The sequence below is a fragment of the Carassius auratus genome, chromosome 41 (assembly GCF_003368295.1).
Source record: "Carassius auratus strain Wakin chromosome 41, ASM336829v1, whole genome shotgun sequence".
Lineage (NCBI taxonomy): Eukaryota > Metazoa > Chordata > Actinopteri > Cypriniformes > Cyprinidae > Carassius > Carassius auratus.
Window position 1 is genome coordinate 70587 of NC_039283.1, and position 26733 is coordinate 97319.

The 26733-nt window shown below is 38.7% G+C and overlaps 1 protein-coding gene and 2 long non-coding RNA genes across 3 annotated transcripts in view; all 3 read left to right on the forward strand.

The window, feature by feature from the left end:
* The first annotated feature begins 4435 nt into the window (after window positions 1-4435).
* The window catches only part of LOC113059696 (CUGBP Elav-like family member 3-B), a 54273-nt gene continuing 31975 nt past the window's right edge, over window positions 4436-26733 (forward strand). The window contains exons 1-2 of the mRNA XM_026228235.1: window positions 4436-4515; window positions 6904-6986. The gene's annotated coding sequence lies outside the window, so the exon portion shown is untranslated. The remainder of the gene's footprint in view (window positions 4516-6903; window positions 6987-26733) is intronic.
* Window positions 9734-10231, forward strand: LOC113059697 (uncharacterized). Its single transcript, XR_003278131.1, has 3 exons — window positions 9734-9755; window positions 9884-9947; window positions 10072-10231. It is a non-coding gene; the product is annotated as an uncharacterized LOC113059697 (long non-coding RNA).
* Window positions 22961-24722, forward strand: LOC113059698 (uncharacterized). The gene is made up of 3 exons (XR_003278132.1): window positions 22961-23999; window positions 24138-24201; window positions 24329-24722. It is a non-coding gene; the product is annotated as an uncharacterized LOC113059698 (long non-coding RNA).

Here is a 26733-nt window from a genome sequence, read left to right on the forward strand (position 1 = left end):
GATTAAAGCAAAACGAGAACGTGCTGTTCATTTTTACTCACCCTCAGCCATCCATGATGTAGCTGACTTGTTTCTTCAGTAGAACAGAAAGATCTTTAGCTGAAATTGTGGCCATTGTTGATTCATAAAATGCAAGTCAATGACTACCGCCAGTTGATAGTCAAAGAGCACATACAGGCAATGCAAAATTAATACCGTGGCCCCTGACTATACTGAAGTATAATGAAGTGAAACTGAGAGCATTTCTTTCTGCTGATGCACTGGTGCGATTAAAACTAAAACATGAAATAAACAAGAAATTAACATGTTATATAATTAGTAACTGCAATTAATGCAAAACAATAATATTTATTTTTAATTCTCCCACAATGCCACCATCTGCAGAAATTAGTGGTGCTCGTGCCACCTCATGTTTACATTTGATTTATTTGTTTAGTTGTTTTTTGTACTGGACACATAATTTGTTTGCATTTATGAACGTTTTAATGTAATGAGCATTATGCCAAATTAAAAGAATACCGCACATTCGCATGCGCATGGTCAGGAGCCATGCGCATTCATTTATTTATTTATTGTTTGGCTGCATAGGAATTGTTTTTATTGTATTTATTTTTTTAAGTGACGGTAGCTTTTGCATATTCTGAATAACAAAAGAGCACAGTTTGACAGACGTCACCGGCCCGTTACGTCACGAGCGCTCGTGAGAGGGAGACCCCGGCGTGAGAAGCGTTAATGGGAAACAAGAGCAAACACATAGTAAGCTGCGCTGAGTGAGATGCGAGGAAGATTGTGATGACAAAGCCACCCCTCTAGGAGAGCTGTCGGTCTTTATCAGTGTGTGTTCCTCTCGTTGACCGGTTGCAACAGTTTTGAATTGCAGCTTTTTGAGACCAGTTTTCCCACGACTGTGTTGTGTGCGGTGGTATATCGACCTCCAAAGTACAATAAGAATTTTATCCAGGACTTTGCAGAATTTGTGGCGGCGATTGCATTGAAATATGATCGTTTTTTAATTATTGGTGATTTTAACATTCATGTGTGCTGCGAATCAAAACCTCTGGTTAAAGATTTTCTCAGTCTAATTGATTCATTTAATCTAACGCAGTCAGTCACTGGTCCGACCCATGAAAAAGGACATACTTTGGACCTTGTGTTGTCCTATGGTTTATGTATTACTCTCAGTGAAATATGTGACACAAGTATTTCAGACCACCTGCCTGTTTTATTTACTCTGGTTGTTCCCAATTTTGAGATTTCACCCTGTGCTTCTGCGCAACCCAATTAACCCTTTAACTGCTTCACAGTTTTCTAATGTTTTTAAGGATTCACTGTTGTACAATCTTGATGACTGTAATCTCAGTGTAGAAGAATTCAAGGCCTTATTTGACTCTACTTGTACTGAGATTTTAGACTCGCTCGCTCCGTTGAGGAAAAAACGTCCCAAAGTTCTTTCAGAACCCTGGTTAAATGACACTACCCGCTCTCTCAGACGTGCCTGCAGAGTAGCTGAGAGAAAGTGGAAAAGAGATAAACTTAAAATCTCGTTCGAAATTATGCAGAACGCATTATGTAAATACCAGAGAGCAGTTAAAGCGGCCAAAACTAAATATTTTTCTGACCTCGTAGCCAGTAACAGCCAGCGGCCTCAGGTTCTTTTTAATGTATTTAATTCTCTCGTTAACCCACGTGATTCAGATTGTACTGTGCCATCTTTAATGTTATGTGAAAACTTTCTGAAACACTTTGTGGACAAAATTGCTGGTCTCAGTTTTCCACCCTTTACAGTTATCAGTAACTCCCCCGGTTTTTCTTTTTGCCCAGCTTTCTTTCAGCAGTTTGAGCCGGTTACATTCTCCTATCTTTTTGACATAGTTAAACAGCTACGTCCTACGACCTGCCCCCTTGACAGTATTCCTGCACGTTTAGTTAAAGATGTCTTTGACACTGTTGGGCAAAGCATTGTATCTTTGGTCAATACATCTCTCAGCTCAGGGTGTGTACCATCTGTTTTTAAACATGCCATTGTACAACCACTACTGAAAAAGAATAACTTGGATCCTTCCAATTTGTCAAATTTTAGACCTATATCTAAACTCCCCTTTTTATCGAAAGTCTTGGAGAGAGTTGTTTTTAATCAACTTCAGTCATTTATTGATGAATTTAGTATATATGAAAATTTTCAGTCTGGTTTTAAGCCCCGTCACAGTACAGAAACTGCTCTTTTAAGAGTTTCTAATGATCTTCTTTTAACTGTGGACTCTGGTAACTCTGCTGTCTTAGTCCTTTTGGATTTTACTGCGGCCTTTGATACGGTCAATCATTCTATTCTTTTATCTAGACTTGAACACTGTGTCGGTATTAAGGGCATAGCCCTTAAATGGTTTCAATCATATTTGACAGACAGAAGTTTTTCTGTTCACCTTGGTGAATTTTCATCATCTGCCCACCCTCTTTTTTGTGGCGTCCCTCAAGGGTCAGTATTGGGCCCTATGTTGTTTTCTTTGTATATGCTGCCCTTGGGGTATATTTTTAGAAAGCACAATATCACTTTTCACTGTTATGCAGATGATGTACAGATTTATTTGCCTGTCAATACTAATAACAAAGCTTCGTTTCTTTCATTACTGAATTGCCTGAAAGATTTAAAAATATGGTTGGATCAGAACTTTCTTTGTCTTAATGAAAATAAGACTGAGATTGTTGTGTTTGGTCGTCCTGGGGATTTAAGTGCTTGTGTAGATGCACTTGGTAATTTAGGGTTATTTGTTCGTCCATTTACCAAGAATCTCGGTGTGATTTTTGACAGTGCTTTTAAATTTGAAAAACAGATTAGTTCTGTTGTAAAAGCCAGTTTCTTTCAACTAAGACTGTTAGCTAAAGTCAAGCCCTACCTGCCACGTAAGGAGTTTGAAAGTGTAATTCATGCTTTTATAACATCTAGACTAGACTACTGTAACTCTTTATATGTTGGTCTGGATAAGTCATCTCTTCAACGCTTACAGTTAGTCCAAAATGCAGCAGCTCGGCTTTTGACTGGGACTAAAAAGTATGAGCACATTAGCCCTGTCCTAGCTTCACTACACTGGCTTCCTCTCCGCTTCAGGATTGATTTCAAGATTTTATTGTTTGTTTTTAAGATCTTAAATGGGTTGGCGCCTGCGTATTTATCAGAGCTTTTACATGTCCATGCCCCCGTTAAAGCATTGAGGTCATCCAGTCAGGTGCTCCTCAGTGTTCCAAGAACTAAGTAAAAAAATAAAGGTGACCGGGCTTTTTCAGTGGGGGCACCTAATTTGTGGAATAGTTTACCTGTACACATAAGAACTGCTCAGACTGTTGGAATTTTTAAGTCATTTCTTAAGACACACTTGTATTCCTTGGCTTTTATATCAAGCTGAGCTGTGACATTGGTATGTTTTTACTGTATTTGTTTTATTTGTATGTGACTCTCTAGTTTTCTTTTCTAGACATTGTTAAGCACTTTGGTCAACCATGGTTGTTTTTAAATGTGCTATATAAATAAACTGAACTGAACTGAACTGACCGTTAACGGAGACGGACAGAGAGCTCCGAAACAAAGGACGCGCTCGTTCATACTATCTGTGTGTGCTTGTTAACATTGATCTGCGTTATTAAAGATCTGCCATCATTCTGGAAATCATAGCCGTCTTTGTTCTGTTGAGCAGATATTGTTTTAGTAGCTACTTTAATTTATATAACTGCTGTAAAAAGCAAGAGCTTTTGTTGTATTGTTTCTCATTATTGTTCAGAATTCAGAGCTGTAATGCATTATTGCTTTTTTGTTGTTGTTTGTTTGTTCATTTAATTATTAATGAAATAGTCCAGTTTGTATGCTTCTGTTTCAATACATGAAGAATCATAGTAAAGTACTCAAAGATGCACAGTTTTGTAACCTAACTGGTTTTATTTAAGTCAGATATATGACTCAGTAGGTCACACCAATGAGATCATTTTAAAGGGTCGGTTTTTGTGGGTACAATAGCCTACATTTACTTACTTTTTACAATAGACTGTCGACTACCAGTATTGGTAACTATTTGTTGGTACTACAATCTTAACTGGTTACAGTAATAAACATGACCTACCAGTTTATTAATCTTGGATAATGTTAATTTAAAACAGATTGCTACATACTGTAAATGAAAAGTATTGTGGTTTAACTTTATTTTAAGGTGTCCTTGTTATGGTGCAATTATATATTTAACTGTATGTACTTACTATATGGTTGATGATAACTAATGCATTAATGTAAACAAAGAAAAACACTTCACAATAAGGTTTTATATCACATAAATGATGCATCAATTGAAGATCCATTCATTGTTTTGATCACACCCTTCCTCCGCAGGCACCATCCACACCTCCATCCTCTCTCTCTCGCTCTCTCTCCACACGTTCATCTGGATGAGAAGGAACTCAAGCCCATCTTCGAGCAGTTCGGCAAGATCTACGAGCTGACTGTGATCAAGGACAAGTACACAGGCGTGCACAAAGGTAAGGAGACGCGTGAGTTCACGCTTCAGGAGGGGACAGGGCTGAGCGTATCTCACATGTGTAGAGTGCTTTTAAATAAACAGTGTGATTTAACCCTTTCTGTACTCTGGTGTTCATTGCATGCTCATGCTACACTCTGAATGTGATTTATTCTAGCTCCTGAATCTATACTCTGCATCATGCATTTCATTTTCTTGTAGTATATTTAGTGCAGTATTATTTTAGTGCATTTAGGGAATGTGTGTATATGAGTGGTGTTTTTGTCATGGGCTGGACGGGTGTGATGTAGAGGACAGTAGCAGCAGCACAAGCCTGACGGTGCACAGCATGAGTTCTGTGTTAGTATAAAAGGGACAGTATGCTTTATATACCAGGAAAGCTCTCACCGTCTCTCTGTTGTCATCTTCATGATCTTCTCTTGCTCTCTGTGCCCTGTGGTTGAGTATAAGGTGTCCACTCTGTGGTGCGACTCTGTTCTGGGTGTTTGCACTGAATGAACCCTGTTCGGGGGCTCGACCGGGATTTAATCATGTGGATTTCTAAGTGGTTTTAAGGTCGCTGAGGTGATTAAAGAAGAAAGACCTTAAGGGAATAGTTCTCCCATGCATTAAAACATATGCTACTTACTCTTCAGTGGCGGAGCCAGGATGTTTTCATTGGGGTGGCCTGGGAGCAGTCAACAACCAGTCTGGGGTGACACAGAAACAATAAAAATGTGTTTGACTATAATGTACAGGACTGTTTTAGTGCCTAAAACACAACTGAGTACAATTAATTTCTACTTAACTGTAATTTAGATATTTGTGAATTAGATCAAGTGAATTAGTGAATTATTCCTCACCTCCAGGTATTTTAATAAAGGGGCTCAAGAATAGCTTTATTGCTCATTCAGCTTCTCAAAACTCCCAAATGCTTGCTCTCCAACATTGCATACTCATGGACGAAACATCCAGATAGTGATAAAAATGTGAAAAAGGTCAGAATTCAACAGTAGACATAAATGCCAGAACATGTAGGCGCATCTCAATAAATAAGAATGTCGTGGAAAAGTTCATTTATTTCAGTAATTCAACTCAAATTGTGAAACTCGTGTATTAAATAAATTAAATGCCCTCAGACTGAAGTAGTGTAAGTATTTGGTTCCTTTAACTGTGATGATTTTGGCTCCACCAATTCAACAATCTCAATCTCAACAAATTAGAATATAATGACATGCCAATCAGCTAATCACCTCAAAACACCTGCAAAGGTTTCCTGAGTGCATTGAATTTATTTAATACACGAGTTTCACAGTTTGAGTTGAATTACTGAAATAAATGAACTTTTCCACGACATTCTAATTTATTGAGATGCACCTGTAAAATGAGTTATTTTATGCATTTAAATGGTTTCATTTTCTCATATTTTTTAGTATAAGTGCACTGGTCTCACATTTATTTGTGCATTAAATAAAAAAATAAAAAATACATGTCTGCTTGTGCCTTATATTGTGATCTTGAATTGCATATATTTTATATTTTAGTACAGGCATTTGAGACGTTCTTGTGTGCTGTGTATACATGCACAGTATGAATCTTTAATCACCTTTTTGGTCATTTTAATGACTGAGACAAAAACTGCAGTTTTGAGTGGGGTGGCCAAAGGCTCTGCCCCTGTCACTCTCAGATTCATATGAATTTATTTCCTTTGTGGAACAAACACAAAAGGTGAATTTTTGATGAAAATTATGTGTTTGAAGAAAATAGTCTACATCTTTTCTGATTAAGGTCAGGAAGTGGTCCTCATCATGTCTCATGCACTATAGTCCTCTGAAGTCATATGATGAGTAAGTAGTTACTCACTAAAATCTTTGCGGCAGCTTTTAAATCACGTGCGATGGCATCTTAATGCATGTTTTTTTCCTTCTGGAGCATCAGTTGAGCATTTGATTTATCTGTAATATTTGCATATGAATCCCTCAATTGTCCTCAGTGTGAAGAGATGCATTGCAAAATGATACAGTCATTGTTGGAAAAGGTTCAAATACACCGAAATTCTGGAAAACCAAAGAAGAGAGAGAGAGAGAGAGAGAGAGAGAGAGAGTTCAGGGTGAGCTATCCCAGAAGCCTCAATGGGAAAATGTAATGAGTGTGAAATAACATTTTTGTCCTTCATCGTGTGTAATCATGTTGCATATATTCTGTATGAAGTACGGAAAAAAACTACTTGAAATTTAATTTAATTTAAAATGTAGGTCATTGCTTAATGAATGAATATAATTAATAATATCTTAATATGATTGATGATCATTTTGCATGAATTAAAAATGTCTATTTACATAAATAAAAAATATGAAAAATGCAAACATAAACTGTGAATGAATACTAATAGTGTGTCTTTCTGTCTTAGGATGTGCCTTTCTGACGTATTGTGCACGAGAGTCAGCCGTTAAAGCACAAAGTGCTCTTCATGAACAGAAAACCCTGCCAGGGGTGAGTCTTTTCTGTGTGTGTGTGCGTGTGTGTGTGTGTGTGTGTGTGTGTGTGTGTGTGTGTGTGTGCGTGCATGCGTGTATGTGTGTGTGTGTGTGTGTGTGTGTGTGTGTGTGGAGGGCATGACAGCGGTCTCATAACATTTTATCCCCTTTCATGTCCTGCCATCTATCTCTGTGTGTGTGTGTCCTGTAAACACATCCAGACCGCGCTCAGCTCAGAGAGCGTGTGTCCATCTGGATTACTCCACTGGTGTGGGGAGCTGTATGTATCCGCAGACATTATTTGGAGTATTCCCTTTTCAAGCTGCAGGCTCTCAGAAATGTGGCACTAAGATGTAAAGGCGGTGCAGAGCAGAGCCAAGAGCGGCTGTCTGTCACAGACTGGGTCTGAGAGTGATCATGGGGTGCAAATGCAGTAATGAATCCTATTAACAGCGTGACACCAGGCTGACCTTTAGCTGAAGATCACTCCGACTATCTTCTCTCTTTCTCTCCACTCTGCCTCCTGCTTCTCTGACACTCTTGAGAGTTGTATCCTTTCTTGTTTTTTTTCTCCTAATATGTTGTCTTTGTCTCTCATTTGATGTTTTTTTTTTTTTGTCCTTTTCCTTTTGTTATTCCATATTTTTGTCTTCATTTCTGTCCTGTTTTTTGCTGAAAAGTGATATTGGTCTGATATTTTATCAGATGAAACACAGGCGATCCCTGGTTGAGGGACACAGGTGGCCCTTTCTGTGCATCACTGAAGCACAAACAATGGTTTAATTTCAGGAAAGACAACAAGACAGTGGGCAATAACTAAGGGCAGCCAAAGACAGACATTATACTGCTCACAGCTTTTCCTTTCATTCCCTTCTTTCTTCTGAGGAAGCATCATGTTAGTGATGAGTGTGTTTGTGTTTATGTGTGTGTTGTGGCCTTGCTGTCCTCTGGGAAGTGCTATTATGAGCAGTTCACTCTCTAATGCTTCTGTGTGTGTGTGTGTGTGTGTGTGTGTGTGTGTGTGTGTTTATGTTTTATGTTTACAATCTAGCCTGTTCATTTATTGTAGTTCGAAAAACTGAGTGCATAGACACAATCATGGTAGAGAGGGAGAAAAGGAACATGCAGTGCAGAAATATATATATATATATATATATATATATATTAGTGCTGTCAATCGATTAAAAAAAATTAACTAATTAATCGCACAATTTTAAAAATTAATCGCGATTAATCGCGATTAATCGCAATTAAAAGACTGAAACTTTTTGGATATGTAAATGTAAAATGTTAATAATTAATGTAAACTCAAGACAAAGAAACTATTTAAATTCAAAATATGATTGTTTATTGGAATTTTTGTTTAACTTGTAACACAGATTTTCTCATGTAAACAACATACCTGCAATAAACAATCAATATCCTCCAAATTAACTGTTGGCTTGAAAGCCATATTTATTACAGAAATAAAAACACAGAAATGTAAGTACCATTTGAATTTCAAAACAATCAATGCCAATAAAAAACAAAAATGATTTCCATGTTGAATTCTAAGTGGACTGCAAAAAAATTCCAAAGTATAGTCATTGCCAGTGCTTTAAGTGGGCCGGTACGCACTGGTACTCAGTACCGCCACTTCCAAATATAGCTCTTGAGCGTACCGCCACCTCTCCGTGCGCCCAGAACGTGCTTGTAGCGTACCGGTACGCTCATTTGGACATCTGTTTTAATAGAGGTTTTAATCTTTTACCTGCACTGCCGATTTTCAGAGCGCCCTTCACAATGCAAGCTTCCTAATTCATCCCACCCAGAGCAGAAACTACATTACCCATTCACCCTTAAGTTACACAAGTGAATAGCGCATGTGTCGCTTTCCCACTGTTAAGTGTCAACAACTCAACGTGGCCGGAGAAGGTGTGTGAAACTCGTTGTGAGTTATACTAAAGCAAAATCTTGAGTATTTATTGTCTGATAAACATTAAAAACTGTCTGCGGAGGTTGAGTCGTCCTGCAGCACCCGCTGGCTGTTCATTGGCTGCAGCATCTTTTTTCTAAGTTCTAAAAAAATACCGTAGACGGCAAGGCACAAATTTAGATATTCCTTTATCTAATTAATCTATAGCCTATGCACAACGATAATATGATCTTTTTGTCCCCTTTTTGTTTTAAAGCTTGATGAAGAGAGAGAGCGCAAGTTGCTGCAGCTGAGGAGGACAGTGATGCACGCGCACAGGAGTGATTGACAGTTCGCGGCACTGTGTACCAAAAATACTCCGCTACACAATTATTTCGTTATTTTAATGTTGCTGTTTATTGTGGCAGACTAAATGAAAATGTTTCTTGTGGCAGACTGAAGAGTAATCCGGCAGAGTTTTATACTGAAACTTTCCGTCTAAAAGTCCTTCCTTGGTCTTATCCATATTTCTCTGCACGTTGAACACACATAGGCCACAACTGGAAATAAAAAAAACTGCAACCGCGTTAATTGCGTTATTTTTTTTTTAACGCGTTAAATATTTCAAATTAATCGAATGCGTTAACGCGCTAATTTTGACAGCACTAATATATATATATATATATATATATATATATATATATATATATATATATGTAATGGGATGGAGGTAGCATTAGTAGTATTAGTAGTGGCTCCATATTAGGCATGCTTGGGACTACAAATGTGTTGGACTACAGATCCCATGAGTCCAAGTACTATAAAGGGGGAAATCAAAGCTTCTGGCCTTTCTCTTTGTGGGACCATGTGCTGAGTAGCAGAAGCTGTGTGGTATGTTTCAATGCTTGGTGATAATGAAACTAGTCGTTATTAAAGTAAATTGTGGAAGTAAGGGTTGTGACTCATGGTTATGGTTAGTGCGGTCCATTTTAACGGGTGTTTGTTTGTTTGTTTTATAGTATGCTTAAAGGATATATACTGGTGGATGCCTCAGAAATTGAGTAGATTCATTCATTAACACAGGTACTGATTTTGATTGAATATTGGAGTACGTGAAGTTAGCTTTTTTTGTGTTAAGTGTTTTTAATTCTGTTTTTAATTCTAATATTTTAAAGGGGCAATCATGAATTGTATTTTTGTTTTGCAGATGATGCATGATTGCCGTTTACTTTTATCTAAAATATTGGTGGGTTAATGTTGGGTTGTAAGATATGACTTTTAAAAGTTACAGTATGATGAAGTGATTTGAATTTATTGTGGGACTTTTTTGTTTTGTTTATTTGTTTTTGTTTTGTTTTAGTTTTGGTTTTTTTCAACTGCTTGCACACAAAATGATTACTTGTCACACAATTTCTAAAACCTGACACTCAAACACCAGAACCACACACTAAATCTGCAAAACCATACACAATTTTTTGGCCTTTTACTCCGTTTTCAATTTCGTTAAACACTTTTTGCAAAACACAACACACAATTTTCTATGCAACACACAAAAATCTGACAGGAAGTTTCTTGATTTCCTTTTATAAACACAACCAGTCAAAACGCCACACTAATTCATCAGTGCCTCACACTAACTCCTCACATGTGCAAACACTTGTTGCTTTACTTAACAAAAACCAATCATAACTTTAGTAGTGGCCTATAAATAGGCCAAAGGTCAAGTAATAGCTTTTGGACAATGGAAGCAAACAATGCAGACAGAGTAAGAGGAGTTGGAGGGAAAGCCAGAGAACGAGTTCGACTATGAGGAGTTGGAAGGGAGCAAGGGGAGGAAGAGGACTAGTCAGAAATGGAGGACAAGGAACAAGAAGATTCAATTAAATTAAAGTTACTCTAGCTGCTGCATTTTGGACTACCTGTAGCTTGTTTATTAAAGAAGCAGGACAACCACCTAGAAGTGCATTACAATAATCCAGTCTAGAGGTCATGAATGCATGAACTAGCTTTTCTGCATCAGAAACCGATAACATGTTTCGTAGCTTGGCAATGTTTCTAAGGTGGAAGAATGCAGTTTTTGTAACATTGGAAATATGATTTTCAAAAGACAAATTGCTGTCTAATATAACACCCAGATTTCTGACTGTAGAGGAAGTAACAGTACATCAATCTAGTTGCAGATTGTGATCTGCAAGATTCTGTGTAGTGTTTTTTGGTCCAATAATTATCTCTGTCTTATCTGAATTTAATTGGAGAAAATTATTTGTCATCCAATCTTTTACATTTTTAACACACTCTGTTAGCTTAGATAATTGGGAAGTTTCATCTGGTCTCGTTGAGATGTATAGCTGAGTATCATCAGCATAACAGTGGAAGCTAATTCCGTATTTTCTAATAATATTACCAAGGGGCAACATGTATATTGAAAATAGAAGGGGACCTAGGACGGATCCTTGTGGCACTCCATATTTTACTGATGATAAATGAGATGACTCCCCATTTAAGTAAACAAAATGTTAGCGATCGGACAGGTAGGATCTAAACCATCTTAGAGCCTGCCCTTGAATACCTGTATAGTTTTGTAATCGATCTATGAGTATGTCATGATCTATGGTGTCGAACGCAGCACTAAGATCAAGTAAGACTAGAAATGAGATGCAGCCTTGATCTGACGCAAGGAGCAGGTCATTTGTAATTTTAACAAGTGCAGTTTCTGTGCTATGGTGGGGCCTAAAACCTGACTGAAATTCTTCATACAGATCATTTTTATGCAGGAAGGTGCTCAATTGAGCAGAACTCAACTTTTTCTAAAATTTTAGACACAAATGGAAGATTTGAAATAGGCCTATAATTTGCCAGTACACTAGGATCTAGTTTTGGTTTCTTAATAAGAGCCTTGATAACCGCCAGCTTGAATGGTTTTGGGACGTGACCTAAAGATAACGATGAGTTAATGATATTGAGAAGCGGTTCTTCGGCTACAGGTAACCGCTCTTTCAGTAATTTAGTGGGTACAGGATCTAATAAACATGTTGTTGGTTTAGATACAGTGATAAGTTTATTTAGCTCTTCCTGTCCTATGGTTGTAAAGCACTGCAGTTTATCTTTGGGTGCGATGGATGAAACTGAAGTGTTAGATGTTGTAGAATCTACATTCGCTATTGTATTTCTAATGTTATCTATTTTATCAGTGAAGAAATTCATAAAGTCATTACTATTTAACGTTGGTGGAATATTTGAATCAGGTGGCGTCTGGTAATTTGATATCAAATTGAATATTTGATATCATTGTTAATACCTTGTCACCTCCTGGCACTTCTCTACTTTTATGCTGCTTTCTCCCAGAGGGTCTAAAAATAAAGTCGTCTTCTGTGCTGGCATGATCACCTTTAAGGATTTTAAAATACATAGAAACATGGTTATGCACACACTAGTGTAGCATTTTGGTTTAGTTTGCTTAAAAAGAACAAATCAAGTTGCATCCTATACCATAACTGTCCAGTGATAGTGGCCGTTTATGATTCCTATTACATAGTGGTACACTGACAGGTCAATCTGAAAATACAAAGCTGAATTCAAAGCTTTTGCAGCTTTATATTAATTCAACAGCTTTGTTGAATGGCCTTTCCAGATGCTGGCCATTTCATAGCTGTCAATATAAAAGGCGCGCTACGCTGACCGACTATTACATTTCTTGACCTCTAGGTGCATGAATGCATTGTTGTGTTTATTTTGCATAACGACAAAGTAAAAAATAAAAAATGTTTGGTTGTGTACCTCACTCTTGAGCTCCTCACCAGGAGAAGTTTTATGTCGGAAAAAAATGTTTTGTAGGGCCCTATTTTGGAAAGCAGCACATACATCATCTTTCCTCCCCATGCATCTTTAATGCCTGTATTTAAAGACATATTAATTGTAATTTCACCTTTCAAAGAACTTTCCCAAAGTTTAATCACAAACACAATGTATGTAACTCACACTGATCTATGCTTGGACTGAATTCTCGCGGGGTTCCATAAATTGGCTCCGCTGCTTCTATTTTTGCTGTTAAAAGGTGGATGATAACACAGTGATTAATTATTTAATTCTAGGTGACAATACAATAATTTGAAATGTGTCTTGCCTTCCATATGCTAACTAAATAAATACATTTACTGAGTTAAGCTAGTACAGTTCAATAACAAATAAATAATAAAAAAACAACTTGAACACAATATGGGGGAAAACGTGTGTGCATCTATATTTTACTGTTTGTACGTGGAGGTGTGGTCAGAGACCGCAGACGATGTTCAAGCCTCTTCATTTCGACTTTGCTCTCATTAATAAGCCGCACAACATGATGTTGTACTTCCTCGTATCGCCTGCTGACCTGCCTTCTCATTGTCTCTAAAAAGTGATGGAGAATGTGAATTAGGAAAGGGGTTTCTGTGCAAGAAGCCCTAGTTGTAACTTATTCCTTTTGGTTATCCCTCAGCAATACAGCAACTGTGTAAACATATAAATGCACAGAATAAAAAATAAAAGCAAAATAAAATAACAATTCCTAATTTATCCCTGATACACAGCCCGCAAGCTACGACTTACCTAACCTAAACTTAATCGTTCATTCATTTATTCATTCAATCAATCATTTGATGACATACTTTAAAGACATTTGATAGAGTGGGACCAAATTTTGCATGGCAGAATCATTTCAACTAAATCAAGTCTTACCTTCATCCATTGTTCCAAAGTTCATTTCTGACAAATCAAGCATGAAAAAATGACAAATAAGCACCATTCAAAAAGTGCAAATGATAAAGATCAATGGGTGTTTATAATAATATAAAGGCGTTTACAACGGAAGACAAAAGTTTGTTATTGAAATATGTTTGTGATATTTTGACTGTGGTGTTTCATTTTGAAAGAGATGTGAGGCGTTTTGCATCTTGTGTGTGCAATTCTTGAATTTGTGTGTTAAGTTTTGGAAAAAAAAGAGGAAAACTTTGGAAAATGTGTGTAAGCAGTTGAAAAAAACTGTAATCAACCAAAGACAAAGGGGTTCCCATTCTTGTATGTATGGTTGACTCTCTTAAGGTGATTGGGCACAATTTGTAGTGGTTTGAGTTAAGTGCGTGTTGGTTTTCTATTACACTTGTAGTGTTATTGGTTTTGTGCTTTGATTTGAGTGTACTCTTTAATAGTGGAATTGCCATTGTATGGGATTGGGGAACCCTATGGTCTGTGGTGGGTTAAACCTTTTTGTTATTTTCGTTTCTTTGCCACTTCTTATTACCATTCGTGTTTAATCAATTTGTTTGTGCTTTCAAGGAAACACTGTGGTTGTTGCCCTTTTACACCTTCCCCATTACTTGTAAGCCCTTGGGAGGGTTACAAATGGCGTAGTCGGCAGGGTTTGTTTGATGTTGGGCAGCACTACAGTGTGTTACTTTGGACCTTGTTATTTTTTTTATTGTTATTATTATTATTATTATTATTATTATTATTATTTTTCACTGATACCCACCATTTTGTGTAGGTATTTAAAAGGTATTTGTATAAGTAAACGGCAATCGTGCAAGAAGAAAACACTAACTATGGAACAGGAGCTGACAGAGTTGAGGGAACATATACGTAGTCCACAGGCTGCAAATGAACAATTAATGCAACAACGTTCTGCATCCAGCCGTGACTCTCTTAACCAGCCTGTATCCAGCATTAATGCTCCTCCTCCTGTGCCTTTCACTAGAGTGATGTATGTTCCTCGGGAGCGGAAGTGTCGACGGTTCTGTGGGAACTTGGACTCTACTTCGAGCATAGAGGACTGGATTGAGGAGGCTGAAGCCTGCGTTGGGGATGACAGTTGGACTGTGCGAGAAAGGGTAGCATTCCTTTTAGATCATTTAGGAGGGGAAGCCAGAATGGAGATTAAACTCCGAGCAGCAGCTGAACGTCAAACTCCCAAACTCATATTTAAGGTCTTAAGAAGTATGTATGGAGCGAAACAAACATTTGTGCAGTTGCAGAAAGGGTTTTATGATCGAACAAAGAGAGGGTGAATCCCTGATTGAATTCTCTCATGCACTTATATCTTTGATGGATTCTATTCTTGTAAATAGTCCAGATGGTGTCCCGAATGCTGACCAAGTTCTCCGTGATCAGTTTGTGGAGCAGGTTAAAGATGTAGCACTTAAACGTGAACTTAAATGTTTTGTAAGACAAACTCCACACTGTACCTTAGTTGATGTTCGAAGTGAGACTATCAGATGGAATGAAGGCAAAGGAGAGGCTATTCCCCCTGCTGCTCAGTTATGGTGTAATGCTGCTCAGGGTAGAGTAACTGTATCACCTAGGCCTAATGAATCTACTGAATTAAGAGAAATTAAGGAGTTGTTAAAGCACCAACAACCTCAAATTGATGAGATTACGAAGCGTCTTGATGATCTTAAACCCTCAAGTAATGAACCCTCTGTCCCTTTGACAAGGCCAAATGGTCCTCGAAGGTGTTTACGTTGTAATAAATTGGGTCATATTGCCCGATATTGTCGACAACAATGGCCTGTTGATTCTGGCTCTAGGTCAGGTGGGGGAACAACGAGGGGAAAACCAGTGGAGGAGATATATGAATGTGCCTCTCCTGTGGTTACTAGTCAAGAAACTGAAATAGGCATTGAAGGTTTAAAGACCTCAAGAATTGTCTGTCCTACAGTGGTGCAGCGTCTTATCGGCAAATGTCCCACAGTGACGATTCAAATGGGGGGTGTTCCTGTTTTATGTTTGCTGGATACTGGCTCAATGGTGACCACTATAACAGAGACTTTTTTTTACCAATGTTTTCGACAACTAGCACCAGATGCTCTAAAAGAAATGTGGCTGGCTTCAGCTGAGAGCTGCGAATGGTTTGAACATCCCTTATGTGGGATATTTTGAAATTGATGTTAATGTGTTGGGACAAATTCTACCGAAACAGGATGTATTGGTTGTGAAAGACCCTGAAAACATTGTGGCTAAAAAGAAAGAACTGGTCCCTGGTCTGTTGGGGCTGAACATTATAGGGCAGTGTTAAAACAATTTGTTTGAAGAACATGGTTTAGCCTTATTTTCAGTCCTACAGGTTAGACGAGCAGAAACTGGTTGGAAGGATGCATTGTTGCAGTGCCAGAGAACCAGTGATCCCTTTGGTCCTGGTTATATTGGCCAGGTACGAGTGCAAGATAAGCATCCAGTGCAGATTCCTGCCGGAACAATGAGGTTAGTTTCAGCTTACTGCCCTAAAACTTTTCCAAATGTAGCCACTTTATTTGAACCCCTTGGTGGTGATGGGAGCGGTGGATTTCCTGCAGGAATTTTGATGATCTCTGCATTGTTACAATCCTCCCAAACTAAAATTTGTGTATCTGTGGTTAATGTCAGCACAGAAACTGTATATTTACCTGCAAAAGCAAAGTTGGGTATGATTAATGTTGAGATGGTTAATCAATCTGGGGTGCGTTTCCCAAAAGCATCGTTAGCCAACTATGGTTGCAAGTTCCGTCGTTACCAACATAGTTCAACGATTCGGTGTTTCCCGAAACCATAGTTAAAATGAACATTCGCAAATTGCATTGCAAACTTGTGTCGTTAGAATGACAGCTCTCCACCTGTGGTTAGAAGCACAGTTCGTCGTTAATTTGCTGTGTAGACGTCATTGATTGCACAGCACCTGGGCTGTGTTCTATTCAGAGTTATCGACCCTATGACCTATTCCTTTAGAAGATTTCACCATCCACTTTGAGTGATTTAAAAGACTTAAAGTTGTGGTTTAAGTTTATTACATAATTCGCCTTTTTTATTATTACAAATTCAGTTTGAAACTATAAAGCAGCGTGGCCCTCGCGATTATTCTCCCTTCGAAGTGCCCTCTGAAAGCATTAATTTTGCCGATTAGAAGGCAGCCATTGTTTCGTTTTTGGGAAGAAACTGTGAGTTTGTCAAGTGAGTTATATTTGTTTAATTTTAATTAAAAAAAATTCCAAAATACATATGTCTCATATAACAATATTGGTAAAACAGTGTGTTAGAGGTTTTCACTTATATAAAATGTTAACACCCAAATTACTGTAGGCCTAATTTTATAGTAAATTAATTTTTAATTTTAAATGAATGTACCTAAATAAAGTAACAAAAAAATGTATAAACAAGTGAGTGATTTTGTTGTTTTTACAGAATTAGAATATAGAATACCCTCTACAAATGTGTTTGTGTGTGAATACATAGAGAGCGAGAGAGATGGTATACACTGTTTGCAAAAGTTTTTTTTTTATGTTTTTAAGTGTTCATTTAATACATATCGGCAAAGAAACCAAATATTTAACAGAAATTATGTCAGCTTAAACAAATGGTTTAAACTGCAGTGGTGGCTGGATGCTGCACAGGTGACAGGACGTATGGGCGAAGAGGACATGTCTCCAGCAGCCAGCTATCACCAAAGCCATGCAACCTCTTCAGCCACCTGCAAACTGCCGAAGTGGCCCACACAAAAGAGTAATGTATGCTTCCATCACCCACCCATTAGGCCATCACCCACCACTTCCTAATAATGCAGTGTAGCTAACAACTGAATTAAAAGTATTGTTTTTTCTTATTGCCCTCTGAAGATGTGAAGCATGATGTTGAAGGGCCAGACCATGACACGCCCATAAATGGTCCGTGAAACGCCCACAAGTTAATATTCATTGATTGCGAAATCATGGCAAACACAGAGAGGAAATAAAAAAAAACGTAACTTCACTCAATGTGAAGTAGAAGTTATCGTTGGCGAGGTGGAAAAGAGGAGAAAAATGTTGTTTGGAGGGCACAGTGTGGGCATTACTAATGCCAAAAAGGCACTTGAGTGGCAAACGGTGGCAGACGCCGTAAATGCTGTAGCCTCACAACCTCAGACCGTGGCCGAAAAAAAAAAAAGAAATGGTCGGACATCAAAGTAGAGGCAAAAAACGCCTAGCGCTCCATCGCCAGAGTGTATCTGCCACGGGTGGGGGAAAGGGGACACCGGAGCTGACCCCTCTTGATGAGAGACTGGCAGCAATTATTGGGGAATCCCTATTAAGTGGAGTGGTGACTGAGGCGGAGGGGTTCCAGCGGGGCCAGTGGTTACGATGCTGCAGCTGAGCAGCTGTCTGGACTTGAGCTTTCTTGTTTGCCTGTTCACCCGCCATGTATGGAAACTTTATGGAATCATGGGACGAAGCTATTATGCCTTTTAACACGTCTGGCATTACCCGGCTAAGGGTTGGTATATAAGAGATATTCCTGACCTGTCTGCCAATTCCCTCTGAAAAGTGCCAGTCGCCAGGAATCCTAGTGTTGTTAGGACTTGAAGTGGGACTGGCACGGCGTGGTTCCTCCGAGTGCTCCTTTGTAACGCTGGGCCCAAAAGCCTGCAGAGGTCCAACAGGACGGCTCGAGGAAGTCGGAACCGGCTCATAAGCCACTCGTCTTCGTTTGCCAGCAAGTCTTCTTGCTGTCTAAAGATGCGTTCACTCCGAATTCTTCCATTTGCCACATCTTCTAAGAGCGCAAGATCAGCCATTGTGCGTCATTAAACTAAAGGCATATGCATGAATACCATAATTCCGTAGCTTATGAAGAAATGTTTTACTATGAAAACAACTTTCCCCAGTGGACAATTAATACATCTATCTATCTATCTATATATATATCTCCTTAATTATCTATCTATCTAATTGCAACTATATCTGCTCCGCCAGACGGACACATTGACAAGAATATCAGTTTTGTACATTATTTCGTTCTGTTAACTATATTATTTATGAGGATGAATTGCACAACATGTCAATATTGCAGAACATATTTCACCTTTCTTTTTGCAGATATGTGTTCATTTGAATTTCTGTTGTAATTTTCGTTTGTTTTTTTTGTTTTTTTTTCACTGCTGATCGATCAAACGGGTGTTCGTGTAGGCTGTTAATTGTAAGACTTGCTTTGTGAAGTCTTCATGTTATTTATGAGAGGCAGTATTGTCATTTTCACTTTCACTTTCACGTGTTTCTTCCATCTGCCCACGGTGTCGCCATTTCTCATTTCACCCATTTTTGTGCGTACGCCTGGGTCAGAGCTTGCGTGAAGGACTGCAAATTTTCCCGTCAAGTTTGCTTTTTATAAATATAAATTTTTGCTAGAGAGTGGCGTACGCCTTTTGTGCGTATGCAACGTTTATAAATGAGGCCCCTGGACTTTGAAGGCAAAGGCCTGGTTGATGCACATGTATCCATATCTCCAAGGATCCTTCCATTGCAACAGGCCCCAGGATGGCCAAAACTGTCTCTTCCTCTGTAGGGACAGGAGGAACTGAACTGATACCCCATCAGTCTTGTTTGCTTCCCTCTTACGTGCCACAGCCCTCTGTTTTGTCACACTTGCAAAGTCCCTCCACTTATTCCTGACTTTGTCTGGGCTTTGTCCATATCCAGCTAGCATTGTTTATTTTTTGAGTGATTTCTGCCCAGATTTTATTTTTGTCAGCATTTGTAATGCTATTTTTCAGCTTTGAAAATAGCTGGACTTTACTATTTTTCACCACCTTATTGAAAGAACAGCAATTTCAAGCATTGGAAATTGGGGTTTTCGTGTCATTTTCATTAAAACATCAGAATGGCAAGAAGACATAAATAGGAAAGATTGAGCAAAATAAGCAATCCACAACATTAGCCTACATCAGTTTTTCAAAACCCATCTTTTTTCAATTGTGGTTAAGTAGCCTATCAGTATAACATAAGAAATAGTATTTATCTGAAATTGTGAAATTATTGACATTGGGATCAGAAAAGAGCACGTTTTTATCTCTGTGTGTGTGTATTATGTATTACTCGACTCTAACGTCATTTCAAAAGCGTAATTCGAGTCGAAGAAAAGAGAAAATAAAACCAAATTACTGTAGGTGGCAGTATGTGCTCATGTCTCCAGTCAGCCATTATATCGAAGAAGAAGAACGACGGCTCAAACCAACGTAGTTTGAACTATGGATCTGCGACACCGGTACTATGGTTTCGGGAAACAGTGGTGACTAGGTTGTTCATTTTCATAAAGATGCATCGTACTATGGTGGTTAAACCAGTGAGTTGCATCGTTGTACGGGAAATGCACCCCTGACCAAGAAATTTCATTTAAGGAAAATTTGCAAGGCAGTGTCAGTGAAATTGTTATTCAGTGCCAGATGTCAGCTTCCGTTTCAAACCACAGTGAGCTAGAAAGGGTCGAATTACCAGGGCTTTCAGAGGCAGAAAGGGAAGTGGTCAAACATCTTTTGCATAAATATCAGGATGTTTTTGCTAAGGATGATGGCGACTTGGGCTGCACTACTTTGATAGAGCACCATATCCCATTGTTGGATAATGTTCCAGTGAGTCAGCGTCATCGTAGAATTCCACCTAGTCAGTGGGAGGCTGTCAAAGCCCACATTAAGCAGCTGTTGGAGAGTCAGGTCATTCAGAATCAGAAAGAGCTTTATTGCCGAGTATGCTTGCGCATGCAAGGAATTTGTTTTAGTGACATAAGCTTCCAGTACAAAGAGACAACAACACACAGACAAAAAAAAAAAAAAAAACGCTAAAAGAGGAGATTTACAAATTGGCAAATAAATAAGTGTATAAACAATTGTGCTATAAATGGTAATGGAATAGGATTGAGATGCAGGAATGTTCTAGGATGGAGGGTTAACAAATAAATATAAGGATATTGCACATTTATAAGCATAAGTAGGGAACATTTAACTGTTCATGAGGTAGATTGCCTGGGGTAGAAACTGTTCTTGTGCCTTGCTGTTCTGGTATTTGCGGCTCTGAGGCGCTGGCCAGATGGCAAAAGTTCAAAGATGGGGTGACTGGGATGTGAGGGATCCAGAGTGATTTTCTGAGCTCTTTTCCTCACTCTGGATGTATACAGTTCTTGAAGGGTGGGCAGAGGAGCACCAATAATCCTTTCGGCAGTCCGAACATTTCTCTGTAGTCTTCTGATGTCTGATTTTGTTGCTGAACCAAACCAGACAGTTATTGAAGTACACAGTATAGACTCAATGTTGGCTGAGTAGAACTGTTTCAGCAGCTCCTGTGGCAGGTTAAACTTCCTCAGCTGGCGAAGGAAATACAACCTTTGCTGGGCCTTTTTACAATGGAGTCAATGTGATTGTCCCACTTCAGGTCCTGAGAGATGGTGGCTCCCAGGAATCTGAATGACTCCACTGCATTCGAGAGAGTTGTAGCCCATACTCATCTCCCATTGTGCTGGTAAAGAAAAAGGATGGTCCCTTGAGAATGTGTGTAGATTATCGTCAGTTAAATGCAAGAACTCGGAAGGATGCTTATCCACTTTCCAGGATTGAGGAGTCCTTAGATGCTTTGACTAGGGCAAGATGGTTTTCTACATTGGATTTAGCAAGTGGATACAATCAAGTCCCGGTGGCTGAATCTGATCATTCCAAGACTGCCTTTTGTACTCCTTTTGGACTCTTTGAATTTTTTCGGATGCCTTTTGGGCTTTGCAATGGGCCAAGCACTTTTCAACGGTTCATAGAACGAATTTTTGGTGACCAAAGTTTTCAGTCCCTACTGCTCTATCTTGATGACGTGATCATTTTTTCAACAACAGTAGAACATCATCTGCAGCGACTAGAATTGGTACTGAGTCGTTTAAGGCAACAAAATCTTAAAGTTAAGCTCAGTAAGTGTTGTTTTTTTTTGCCCAAAAGTAAGTTATTTGGGACATGTCGTTTCGGCTGCAGGAGTGAGCACTGATCCAGAAAACATAGCTGCAGTGGTAAATTGGAAATGGCCACAGACTCTTCAAGAACTTAGGTCCTTTCTAGGTTTTGCTAGTTATTATTATAAGATACGTTTCAGACCCTTAAGGTAGCTTTGACCTGTGCCCCTATGCTTGCTTATGCTGACTTTAGCAAGTCATTCATCTTGGAGATAGATGCAAGTTTTCAAGGCTTGGGTGCCGTTTTGTCACAGGAGTACAAGGGCAAGTGTAGACCAGTTGCTTATGCAAGTCGAGGGTTGAGGCCAGCAGAACGTAATAAGCGAAACTATAGCTCAATGAAGTTGGAATTTGTGGCTCTAAAATGGGCTGTAGCTGAAAAATTCAGAGAGTGTCTGCTCGGGCAATAAGTGTACAGTATATACGGATAACAACCCTCTTAGTCATTTGCAGACAGCAAAGCTGGGGGCACTTGAACAAAGCTGGCTTCGATTGCAGTTGTGCCAGAAGAGGCAGTCTGTTACAGATCAGGGTCAGGTCTGAAGGGTTAATAATGTATCTGTCTTTCCCAGACCGTTGAAGGAAAATTTGGGTGTGTTGCAGGAAGCTGACCCTGTCATAGGAAGGTTCATGGTATACTGGGACCGCAGGCAGCAACCAACATTACAAGAACGCTCTCTCGAACAGCCAGAGCTTTTGGACCTAGTCCGTCAATGGGAGAAGTTGGAGAAAATAGATGGTATAGATGATTTTGGCCACAAGAGGGTCATAAGGAAATCCAACAGGTAGGGTTACCATCTGCCCTTAGAGAGGAGGTTCTTACCTGCCTTCATGATGACCATGGCCATCAGGGGACGGAGCAAACTGCAAGGCCAGTAATAGCACGCTGTTATTGGCCAGGAATGTATAGGTATGTTGAGGACTGGTGTAGGAAATGTTAGCGCTGTACCCTCTCGAAAGTGGTTAGACCGAAGGTGCATACATTCATGGGGCATTTGATAGCTGACCGACCCCTTGATACTGTAGCACTCGATTTTACATGGAACCATCAACTAGTGGAATGGAAAATGTATTAATCATGACAAATGTGTTTTCAAAATATACCCAAGCAATCCCTACTAAAGATCAGACAGCTAAAACAGTGGCCCGTGTATTAGTGGAACGATGGTTTTATTTGTTTGGTGTCCCACGACAGTTACATTCAGACCAGGGAAGGTGCTTTGAGAGCCACCTGATAAAAGAACTCTGTGAAATCTATGGTATTGCAAAGACTCACACTACACCATATCATCCTCAGGGGAATGGTAATTATGAGCGGTTCAATAGAACGATGCATGACCTGCCCAGTACACTCCCTGCTGAAAATAAAAGAGACTGGCCATCTTACTTGTCACAGTTGGTGTTTGCATACAATACCACAGAACACCAGTCTACAGGTTACTGTCCTTATGTCCTGATGTTTGGACAAGAACCACACTTACCGGTAGATTTTATGTTAGGACTGGATGACTATGGCCCAACAAATGTGGACTGGATAGTTGACCACCGAGATAATTCCCGAGCCCATCTTCAGAAAGCTGCAGCTCAGCGTGCCCGTGTAAATGATGCTAAGGTGTCACAGATGACATTAAGGGAAGGCCATTTGGTATATAAAAAAGCACATGATCATCAAGGCAGAAAGAAAATCCAGGATGTTATCAAATTGTTCGATGTCCCGAGGGGCAAGGGTCTGTATATTCTATTATTCCAGTTGATGGTGGAAAAGTGAGACAAATACACTGTAGTGAGTTGTGACCAGTTTATGTCCCATCAGAAGGTCGAACCGAAAGTCCAGGACTATTCCCTTTAAGTGAGGATCCTTAAGGAGCAGAGAAGGGATATGATAGTCATGTTATCAAGTGAACCTGGTGTGCCTGCAGAGAATGAGTCATGCATACCACTTCCAGCAGAAGAAGGTGATCCTGAAGAGCTGACTTTACAGCCATGTCGACAACCGGAACAGCCAGTGCAGCGACAGGTGGACCTAGTAAGGCGGACAACCCGGTCCACAGCAGGGCAGCATACAAATCCACATAATCTTCCTCAGTCAGCCGTGTGTAGAGAAGTCCATTCAAATGGTTATATCTTTCTCCCGAGAACAGAGCTCTCCAGTGTTACAAACACCCTGTTTTTTTGACCATGGTCATAGAAATTTGATCGACGGGACGTCAATTTAAAGTAAGGGAGGTATATTGTAATGGGATGGAGGTAGCATTAGTAGTGGCTCCATATTAGGCATGCTTGGGACTAAAAAATGTGTTGGACTACAGATCCCATGAGTCCAAGTACTATAAAGGGGGAAATCAAATCTTCTGGCCTTTCTCTTTGTGGGACCATGTGCTGAGTAGGAGAAGCTGTGTGGTTTGTTTCAACACTTGGTGATAATGAAACTAGTCGTTGCCTTGTGAACATTATTAAAGTAAATTGTGGAAGTAAGGGTTGTGACTCATGGTTATGGTTAGTGCCGTCCATTTTAACGGGTGTTTGTTTGTTTTATAGTATGCTTAAAGGATATATACTGGTGGATGCCTCAGAAATTGAGTAGATTCATTCATTAACACAGGTACTGATTTTAATTGAATATTGGAGTATGTGAAGTTTGCTTTTTTTGTGTTAAGTGTTTTTAATTCTGTTTTTAATTCTAATATTTTAAAGGGGCAATCATGAATTGTATTTTCTTTGTTTTGCAGATGATGCATGATTGCCGTTTACTTTTATCTAAAATATTGGTGGGTTAATGTTGGGTTGTAAGATATATGACTTTTAAAAGTTTACACTATGATGAAGTGATTTGAATTTATTGTGGGAGTTTGTTTTTGTTTTGTTTATTTGTTTTTGTTTTGTTTTAATCAACCAAAGACAAAGGGGTTCCCATTCTTGTATGTATGGTTGACTCTCTTAAGGTGATTGGGCACAATTTGTAGTGGTTTGAGTCAAGTGCGTGTTGGTTTTCTATTACACTTGTAGTGTTATTGGTTTTGTGCTGTGATTTGATTGTGCTCTTTAATAGTGGAATTGCCATTGTATGGGATTGGGGAACCCTATGGTCTGTAGTGGGTTAAACCTTTTTGTTCTTTTAGTTTCTTTGCCACTTCTTATTACCATTCCTGTTTAATAAATTTGTTTGTGCTTGCAAGGAAACACACTGTGGTTGTTGCCCTTCTTTTACACCTTCCCCATTACTTGTAAGCCCTGGGGAGGGTTACATATATATAAAAAACATGTTGTTGGATGTTAAATTTAGGTTTAAAGTAATCCAAGCATTTAACTATAGTAACTATGATTGGATAACAGTGTGTAATAGCATAGATATGTTCATCATACAGTATGTTTATAGCTTTCAGTTGGCACGTCTGTTTGTGGACAGCATTGGGCTGTATGTGGAGTAGTGTATACAGTCAGTATAAAAGAAATACTTTTTATCTGATTAATCGTTTAATATGAAGAATTATCGAGCAACTAATCCGTTATCAAAATAATGGCTAGTTACAGCCCTACTTACTTTCATGCTGCAAGATGAAAAAAAGTTTAAAGCTGTGATGTATGGCCAAAGGTTTACATAGACTAATAATTATACAGCATATAATGCAATTAAAGTCCTGATAGATAGATAGATCAAAAGTTTGTGGTCAGTCCAATTTTTTTTTATTAATACTTTTTTTGTATCAAGGATGCATTAAACTGATCAAAAGTAAACACAGTAAAGACATTTATAATGTATAATACAAAAATAAATAAATGGTGTTCCTTAAATTCTGTTCATCGAAGTAAAACATGTCACAGTTTCCACAACAATATTGTGCAGCATAACTGTGTTCAACACTGATAATAATCAGAAATGTTTCTTGAGCAGTAAATCATCATATTTTCTTGATTTCTGAAGATCGTGTGACTCTGAAGACTGGAGGAATGATGCTGAAAATACAGCTGTGCATCAAAGAAATAAATTACAGCTTAAATTACACTTTTTTTCACAGAGAAAGAAGTTTAAAATTTTAATAATATTGTATTTAACTGTATTTTAATAAAATTAATGCATCAAATCCTTGATGAGCCTAAGAGACTTCTTTAACTTAAAAAAACTGACCACAAACAGTTGAACAATAGTGTTTACTCGGTGAATAACTAACACTTTGAAACCTATATGAAGATCCAAACTTAAAATGCAGTCAGATTTATGATTAAGATCTCTTTTTCCTCTCTTCTCTGAAGGAAAAAGGGATGAGAGATGAGTTGAGAGGAGTTGAATGAGCTCAGGAAGGTCAGAGAGAGAATGAAGAGATGAATAGAGCTGTGTGAGGATGGGAAATAAACCTCTGCCTTAATGAGAGGAATACAGCGGAGGCATCTGACAGGGTTAAACTGATGTGACCCAGTGTTGGTGAGGATATGAGCAGCACAGCTCTTTTAGGAGTGTGTCTCAATGTGCACTCATTCTAATAAATATTATAATGAAGCCATAACACAGTGATGCTATCAGAGGGAAGTTATAAATGGAGTTTGTTGAGGCTCATGCAGTATCAGATCTTGAGGTTTGTTGAGGAGAGCTATTATATTACACCTCGCACTCAATGTCATCTACACCTTAAAACTGCTGGCAAGTATTTGTGATGTTGAAATGCTATATCTACTTGATTTAACCTATGCAATTTTGTTTCATTCAGTGATATTACATAATATTGACTTGAATAAACCCAGTTAAATTAGCTTTCTTTTTTTCCAGAATGTCACAGCCACATAGACAACAGGTGCAATAGTGCAACAGGTTTAGTATTACAGTAGTAACAGACATATGCACACACACACAATATAAGAGAGAAGATTGGATTGCTATGGAACATAAATGATACAACAAGAGAACGTAGAATGGAAATTTGGGAGAGAAAGAACAATTTTGTTGTACAATTAAATGTGTGTGTGTGTTTATATGTCTGTTACTACTGTAATACTAAACCTGTTGCACTATTGCACCTGTTGTCTATGTGGCTGTGTGAAAATCTGTTTATGTGTGAGAGACTTAATATAAACCCTACAGATGTGTTTAAACCAAACCCTCATCAGGATTATGATGAGGTGCCTGAGGATTCTGCTGTCT